A 9,193-nucleotide genomic window follows, 5' to 3' on the forward strand; every position below is an offset into this window, starting at 1 on the left:
TTCCCATCTGCTCCCGTGGCTTTATATCCGGTGGTCCCGTCTTTGCGGTCATTGACGAAGCTCATCGTACCAATTTGATAAAAAAAGTATTTATTTATTTAAAAAAACTTTTTTATTTCTCACGTGAAAAAAAAGGTTGAACAAGAGCGGAAAATGTTTGTGGCTGAAACGTAACTCGGCTTCTAACGCGGGGAGTGAGTCAATGGCGTGAACGACGATCGTTTAGCAACGGATTTCCACTGAACGAGCAATTCTCTCCGGAACGGATCTCGCTTGTTAAGCGAGACGGGCGACTGCAAGGCAATGCGAGCAACGTCACAGCCCCCTTCTCTTCGAGGCGACTGCCGGATGAATTCATCGCTTTACACCCCAGCGTGTTAGGCCATGGGGGGGGGGGGCGAGGGGGGTTAGCCGTGGCAGGAATAATCTGACTTTAGGTGGGTCAAATCGTGACTTAAAACTTTCGTCGTGACTGCAGGAATTCCTATTCTTTGGGTCTTTCGGTAAAGTCACGTAGATAGGTTCAAATAAACTACGACGTTTCGATCACGACACAAGCGACCGTCATCAGGAGGGACGTTTCGATCGCGACACAAGCGACCGTCATCAGGAGGGACGTTTCGATCGCGACACAAGCGATCGTCATCAGGAGGGTTGCCGCTAATCGCCGCCTCAAACTCACAACGCCGTTTCGTTTGTCGGAGCGTGCCGCCCGTTCAAACGGCTCCTTGCGATCGCCATCTGCACAACCACAGCCGCCTTCGACCCGATAAGCGCCGACTGAAATGTATCTATGACGGTGGCGTGGTGGCGAAAGGGTGCGAGGCCACACGAATGCCTCTCAGTGACTCCCTTCACCACCCCCCCCTCCCTCCCCCAAGAATATACGTGCGGTGATCTCTGAACGTGTGAAATTTGACCGCGCACGAGAGTCACTGGTGAATAATCTCGTCGTTGGAATCTGCCAATATACAATAACTACGATACCATGTAAATCCATATGGTCACCTAGAAAGGTATCACGTACCTTTTATTAAAACTCGTTGATCGTAAACAACGCGGTTTCCAAGAGTGACCAGCGAGCTTGAGCAATTTGCGTCACGCATGCACAGCACAATATATAGTTGTATACATTTTGATTTAAAGCTTTCGTGACTGCAGGGATTCATATTCTTGGTTCTTTCGGTAAAGTCACCACGTAGAAGGGAAACAATAAAATAATAAAACATCTAAAACAATAAATTTCTCACGACATTTCGACTGCAACACAAGCAATCATCATCAGGTGTGAAAACCACAGCTGTGGTTTTCACACCTGATGTGGTTTTCACACCTGATGATGATTGCTTGTGTTGCAGTCGAAACGTCGTGAGAATTTGATTGTTTTATATTTCTATTATTTTATTGTTTCCCTTCTACGTGACTTTACCGAAAGAACCAAGAATATATAGTTGTATACAGTTCAATTATCATTCTTTAGTTTCTGCTCTCCTTCCCAGAAAAGCCACAAAACTCGTTTTCAGGAGGTTCCTGCCAGGTGACTTTTTTTCAGAATTGCGATGTTTGACCGATAGAAGTAACTTTTTTGTTTGTTTTCAGCTATGATAAGAAACTCGAAAACCTGGTGGAAACTCATGCAGAACAGGGGTAGAACATATAAACTCCATGCAGAAAGGTGCCCGAGTTGGGAATCGAACTCAGGTGCTTCTTGCCATGAGGCACAAGTCCTGGAAGGAACCTCCTGAAAAGGAGTTTTGAGGCTTTCCTGGGAAGGAGAGCAGAAAATTAAGAATGATAATTGAACTGTATACAAATACAGATTGTGCTGTATTCTGGATGGATTTCGTGTACATATGACCTCACGTTCTCATTCACAATCCTTGATCGTACTGTCGCACACGGTGCCTTATCGCAACACCACAATATGCAACTCATTGTTATAAAAGAGATAGAATTACATGAAAACATTTTTTTTTACGTACATTCTTGTTCATATTTAGAGATATACCTGGGTTCAATTGTCAGCATTGAAGATTCAAGAAATGAGGCCCTGGTAGGCGCACTCTAAAGGCCAAACTCAATGCCAGGAGAGTATTTCAGGCTAGCACCACACGCGGCTGTCTTTATCTCCCCAGAAACTGATTTGTACACATGGCACCAGGGACGAATTTGAGACTGAATTGATCTAGAGGAGGCCCAGCTAATCACCGGTTTGGACAATTGCTACTCATCTTTGGCATGGAATCAGTATCAGGTATGTTTTCAGTTCAATAAGCGTATGTTCACGCGATTCCGCTTTCGAACTGAGAGATTAAAGCAGTACGGGGAAGAGTAATGTAGCAAAACCACAGCAATAAATATATTTATTTTTATTGAGATGGAGAGTGGGAAGAAACCACGTGACTGTATGAACAGTAATAAGAATATATTTTGCACTTTCTAGCAATCAAACAGGTGTTAAGATGTTCAAACACTTAATCGATACCTTTTGCAATGAATCAAGCCTGCATTAACCACAAGTACTTGTGGAGAATAAAATGCCAACAAACATGCTCTGATAATCATATATGCATTGTCTTTGAAGCTGATTGGCATACACCAGAGACAGCTTTCTTTACAAGTGTCAGATCAGAGAACCCCAAAGAGCGAACAGTACAAAGACAATGCAGGTATCAGAGCAATTTATAACTCGGTTGGAGCGGTTATGTCGGTGGGACATTTTCGCCAGTATCAAACCACGCGGCTGTTTATTGAGGATTGCTCTCGAAAGACACCAATTGATGAATCTGAAATATTAATAACAAAAAGCATCACGTTGCTATTGATCAACTGGAAGATGTTTGTGTTCACTAGCACCACACAGCTGTCAACCCCTTATCAGTGCCTTTCTTATTACAGACCAATTCAGACCTTATTGGTCACCCCGTGCCCCTTATAAATCCCAACGTACATCCTACAAAGTCCCATCGCAAGGTAAAAACACAAAAAAATAGACAAAACATATTTTTTGTTTAACTCAATCTCCCTGGACAAGAATACGGGTAAACCGTATGTGTTGACAGGTATGCTGTCACCACCACCATCAGACTTATTGATGTCAGGATTTTTTTCGTGTTTCGTTCCCCCCGCACCTCGAAAGGGGACAGTTGGCAACGTACGGTGCAAACGACGTCCGTGCCCGTCAACCCGCATCATTGTTCAAGAACCAAATGTGGAACAAAGCCGTTCACGGGTCACTTCCTGTGGACGCGGTGTCTGCTCTTGACTAATGTGTACGACGCTGAGCGGAACTAGGGAGCCGCCCACGTCCGTTACAGAAACCAGTTTCGAGTGAAGTCATGGACTCCGCGAATCGAAAAAACGATAACGCATTCACGCAAAGATCCTTGATTCATTTAACCAGGCTGTTGGGACCATTGCTTATTAAAGCAGATTATTAGATGGGCTGTTTGCGAGCACCTATTTAGGGCATCGTTGGTGCACGTGGGATTTGTGTGGACAGGCCTCCTTTGTCTCCCCACTGCTGATGTTTATTTATGCTACCACTTACCCCTTTAAAGCCGAGTCGACCTAGGGGAGGCCCAAAACTAGTTCAGAAATGAGAATAAACAATTACTTAACTTTGTTTTTATTTTACTAAGTAAGGCCCGCTTAGCTATACTGTATAGCTCGTTTTTAGAAGCGGCCTGGCCACAAATGATCGTTCAACGAAATGGCTTATCATGTGGACATTCAAAGCAGCCAAATACACTAAACGCGTGTTCATTCTAAATGTGGAGGAAAAAAACCAGAGGACCCGGAGAAAAAATCCACACGACCACGGTAAACATGCAAACTGTAAATATTACAGGCGTCAGGTTTCGGGATCGAACGCTCGGCCTCCTGCACACCAGGTGAGGTAGTTAACATCCCACCACCGGTGGCGCCCTCAGCTTGTGACGCGCCAGCCTCGCAACTATTCGCTCGCTCACTCTCAGAGAGAAATGGAAGGACTTGGGGTCGCAAGGAGGAACCACAGACAAGTGGGGAAGGCAGCAGCAGCCACGCAGAGGACTGGTGCCAAATCGCTCCCCGCCCCCAAGCTCTGCTCTCCTGTATATATAAAGGTGTTATCGGCCAATTACTGAGTGTTTAAATGTGTAATGACAATAGAGCCTGCATGCGGTGTGAGGGGACTAGTGGCCACGGGAGGTAATGACAGGGGGTGTTAGTTGTGAGTGCGAAGGGACTGGTGGCCACGGGAGGTAATGACAAGGGGTGTTAGTTGTGAGTGCGAAGGGACTGGTGGCTACGGGAATGATCGAGAAGGGGGGCGTGGTCAGGTGACGGAAGAGGAAGGTGGAGTCAGCGTCCAGAGTCAGCGAGAATGATGGAGAAGGGGGTCGTGGTTAGGTGACAGAAGAGGAAGGTAGAGTCAGCGTCCAGAGTCAGCGAGAATGTTCGAGAAGGGGGGCGTGGTCAGGTGACAGAAGAGGAAGGTAGGGTCAGCGTCCAGAGTCAGCGAGAATGATCGAGAAGGGGGGCGTGGTCAGGTGATGGAAGAGGAAAGTGGAGCGAGCGTCCAGAGTCAGCAAGAATGATCGAGAATGGGGGCCTGGCCTCGTGTTGGTATATAAAAAGGAGATGCGAGGGAGACTCGGGGCCATTGCGGTGGGGGTCTCCACCTGATGTCAAGTGAACGTGCCTTCAATAAAGTGCCATCTCACGAGGAGTGCGTCAAGTCGTCATTACACACGTGGGACGAAAACGGGAGCACCCATTCCTCCACATCTCCTGGCAACTCAGAGTATGGCTCCTATTCGACTGCCACGGGAAGGGAGTTTCACGCAGCATTCGCGCGATCTGCCAAGCCTCGCCTCCACAAGTGCTGGGTTCCAGAGCGCGCCTAGCCACCACCGCTTCGCCACTGCCCCCCAGTCAAAGATAAAGACCCCCCCCCCCCCGCCGTATTGCCTGAACAGCCTGTTGAGGCAAGTGGTGTTAGCGAGTAGCACTGATGAAGGCCAGCACGGCACACGAGAGGGTGGGTTGTCAACACCACGCCCGGCCGCCTTTCTTTTCCCAGTGACGATGTTTACTACACACCGCTCCAGGTACTCATTTGAAGCTGAGTCGACCCAGGGGAGGCCCAGGACTGGTTCAGATTAATCGTCACCGGTGTTGGCCGTGAGCGGGAATCGAAATCAGGTCGCCGGATTCGTAGCGCAGCGCGCTATCCGCTACACCACCGTGCCCCCCCCCCCCACCCCCAGCCAGTCACACACGGACGCACATACATGTCACCATGCACCGTGCAAATGTAAAACAACCACCCCGGGTAAACTGCGCAACCGGGGCCGTCCGTTGTGAGCGGCGACTGCATGAAATGCGTCACGGATGAGTACGTGCAGCGGCAGCGGCATCAGCAGCAGCAGCGAGCGAGCATTGCTGTGCCACGCGCCGACAGCCGCCGTGAGGAAGTCGAAGCGTGGCGGATGGCGCCACGCAACATCCTCAGTGGCGTGTGTGGACGTCGCTTTTCTGTCGCAGGTGCGTGACGACGCCAGCGAGCGTCGTCGGACTTCCCGAAATGCCGCGTCAAGTGACGAGAATGAGAGCAGTGGGAGTAGTCGGAGCCGTCCTCAGGGGGCACGGCGAATCGGGGCGGCCGACCCGGGCCCCGCGCTTGGGGGGGGGGGGGTTCTTTAACGTCACGCTGTCCGATTACAATACTTCCGGTTTAGTTTGAAGGCCGTCGGGGGGGTCCCACACGCTGCGTGAGTTCTGATCCTCCTCCCGTACCCCCCCCCCCCCCCCCATGGACGGACCTGATAATAGTACCATAATAGTATTTTAAAACTTGCAACTCCGAGCTGTCACCGCCATAGCACAATCTTCACTCACCGGCAGAGAGAAACCACAGATAAGCAGGAAGACAGCCACGCGATTAGCTGGCGCCAACAAAAGCGCAAGATCTGCGGTCCTCTATATATATCAAGATGTCAACGGCCAATTCATGAGTGTTGGCATGTTGGCAACAGTGCCCCTAGACAATTTAACAAGTATAATACAGGTTTTTTTTTGGGGATAGATCGCATAAATATATAAATGTGATATTAAACCAGCCACCACCCGACGCAGCCCATTGGTAAGGTTTGTCACGTAAACAGAACATGCCGATTCGTTACTGGAACAGCAGAACCGGTGTGTTGGAGAGCACAACGTTTCGCATAGAGCTCGTCCTGGCGAAACGTCGTACTCAGATTGTAAATGTTGTGGCTTTGCTCTCCAATACACCGGTGTGCTGTACTAGTGACGAATTGGCCACGTTCTGTTTACGTGACGAACCTTACTCATTGGCTGTGTCGGGTGGTGGCGGGTTTAACGACACATTTATATATTTACGGGATCTAACCCAAAAACACCTGTAGTATGGATGATATTGGTCGCGAAAGCTTACTACGTGTTAAATTCACCAAGCGTTCGTCGCAAGAAGTCAGCTCAGGGGTGGTGCTCATGGTCCCCTCTACAGCCCTGTGCCAGTGGCGAACATTACACATTCCAATGGCGGGAGCGAGCCTATACAATTGATGTACATTGTTGGCTTCCTCACAAATTTGTATTTATTTTATCGACCCCTCCCAAGGGGGAGTGATGATGGGCTGAGTCAACCCCATCACCACCAACAAGTGTATGATTTGAATCGCACCCTGACCAATTGCGAGCCAGCCGCTCGACCCCTGAGCCATCAACGCCCCCCCCCCCTCCCTGGATGATTCCCAGTAAACGGATGATGGATCCTTGATGCACACCTGGAATCGTGGCACGAGACAAGTGATCAGGTATTGAAGCCAGGAGTGTCATGAGCGTGTAGGGGCAGTGGGTGCCTTGCCCCCAGCTCCCTTCCCTTTTGATGGCCAAAGCTACGAGTTAGGGCCCCCCTTGACAACCACCAAGAGATATGTTTATAACAAAAGTTTAAAAGAACACCAAAATTGTTTCAAAAGCGGTTTACATTATTTTTTTAAAATGAAATTGCTTTCGCATGGAACTTTATTTCTGGGATATTTATTGCATCAGATACGTATCAATTATATTGCAAAGAGGTACGACGTAGCTTTAGTGGCTGCATTTTGCGAAAACGGAGTGCCCCTTCAGCGTTAAATGTTCGCAACCGTGAGCGTAATGATGTGATTCGGCAAGAGGAGCCGCGATGTATACAATAGCCTGGGTGCAACCGTGCAAGACAAATCAAATCTTGGGGCCCCACCTGACTGATTGTCGCACCCCCTGACCTGATGTCATTACTATGCCACTTATTGAAGCAATCTGATACAGGTGGAATGACGACTTGACACACTTGTCTTCAGATGGTTTCTTTAGTGAGGAGACACGTTCACTCAAACAGGCAGAGACCCGCACTGCAACAGCCCCGAGTCTCCCACGCATCTCACTTATAGACGGACCGAGGCCACTTCCCCATTCCCGAACATTCTCGCTGGCTCTAGACCGCTCGTTCCACCACCTCTTCCATCACCTGGCCATGCTCCTATTCTCGATCATTCCCGTAGCCACCAGTTTCTTCGCACTGCAAGCTGACTCCCCTGTCATTACCTCCCGTGGCCACTAGTCCACTCACACCGCAGATTGACTCTGTTATCATTACACAGGCAATCCCCCATACACGCCAACGATCACTCCTAAAATTTCCATCGCAGAAGGTCGCTTTGACAAAACTCTGTTGCGTTCAGACACCCACAAGCAGTCACTACAATCTTGCGACACAATCGCTGAGTTGGCAAAAAACACTGCAGCCAGCAGCTCACAACACCCACGTGCTACTCATGGCCACACCATTCTGATAAGATTCCATACAAGGCAAAACGGGAGGCAGTTTTACACCTTAAACAAATGCAAAAAATGATTCAGAATGCACACAGACCGATGGACCGGATTGTTAGTTGATTCATATATAAAACATTAATACGTAATTTTGTAGTCGCAATGATATATTTCAGTGTTGGGTAAGATGACTAAATGTAGTAAAAGGCCTATTTGTTCAGTTCGCATGTGGTTTATGTATCATACTATATTCAAAATAAGGTTGGCTGATTGGGTTCCTGGCTGCTTAGCTGGCCAGCGCAATCACATCACACCTCTCTCCCACCCATCCACATACCCCAGACGTGTATTTTTTGTGCAATTGCGCGGGATAAGCGATCACATTCGAAAATGTTTTGCCGGCTGGCTAGAGTGGGCGTGGGAGGGACAGACGAATGGACTGTCACTTCCAAAAGACATGCAGGCTGCTAGGTGAGCTGAAAAAAAAACCCCAGCAGCATTGGCCTATAGAGGAGTGTGCCAATCTGTATCTCAATCTAGATGTGGCTGATGACGGAATTTCTGCTAGGACCCGAACAAAAAGAAAACTTTTACCCCACGTAGGGCTCCCTACACTAATAGTGAAAATACTACTTCACAGCTCTTGCATCAGCCCACTGCTGGATGAGGCCTTCCCAACACCACGTCGGTCATGGCGGTGGTTTGACCACACTTAACCACCTCACTGGTCATGGGTTAGGGTTTATGAAAAACGGGAAGCCAGTGATGTGGGGCTCATAAAAGTAGTACACAACACTGGATTTAGCTGCCACTGGCCCTCTGCTGCCCACAGCCTGTTTGTGCGTGGTGGTCACCCATATAAAACACTAGCCCCTTGAGTGACTCAGTCTAGCTTTAAATGTTTGATGACATCAGGCACATATTTTCTCGAGTGATTCTGGTCACGGGCCATTTTGAATCGTATGTTCCCATAAAATAAATTGCATTTTCTTTAAACTAAATACAATTTCCGAGAAGCACTATGATTAAACGGATCAGATAAGTCTGCGGGATAGTGGGATGTATATTTATACCGTCCTTTTATTAAATTCACAGGAACATGTACTCAACTTATACCAACAAAGCCACTTCCTCCTGAAAAGGAGGTTGGAATTTCATGAACGATAGAGAGGAAACAGTTTGACGTTCTGCCCTGGGCGACAAACATTTTCACGTAAACAATTTCACGGCTTCAACACCAGAGTTTCTGATGTGTCGTTGCTTGGGGTGGAATGGGGTGGCCTATAATGCTGGTGTCTGAGCCATATTTCCAGCCGGCACAGGTGAGACCGTGGTCTTTGAATTCGGACGAAGTTGTGATTTAAATCGATTT

Source organism: Petromyzon marinus, chromosome 19 (genome assembly GCF_048934315.1).
Source record: "Petromyzon marinus isolate PM22_M1 ecotype Great Lakes invasive population chromosome 19, UKy_Petmar_22M1.pri1.0, whole genome shotgun sequence".
NCBI classification, from domain to species: domain Eukaryota; kingdom Metazoa; phylum Chordata; class Hyperoartia; order Petromyzontiformes; family Petromyzontidae; genus Petromyzon; species Petromyzon marinus.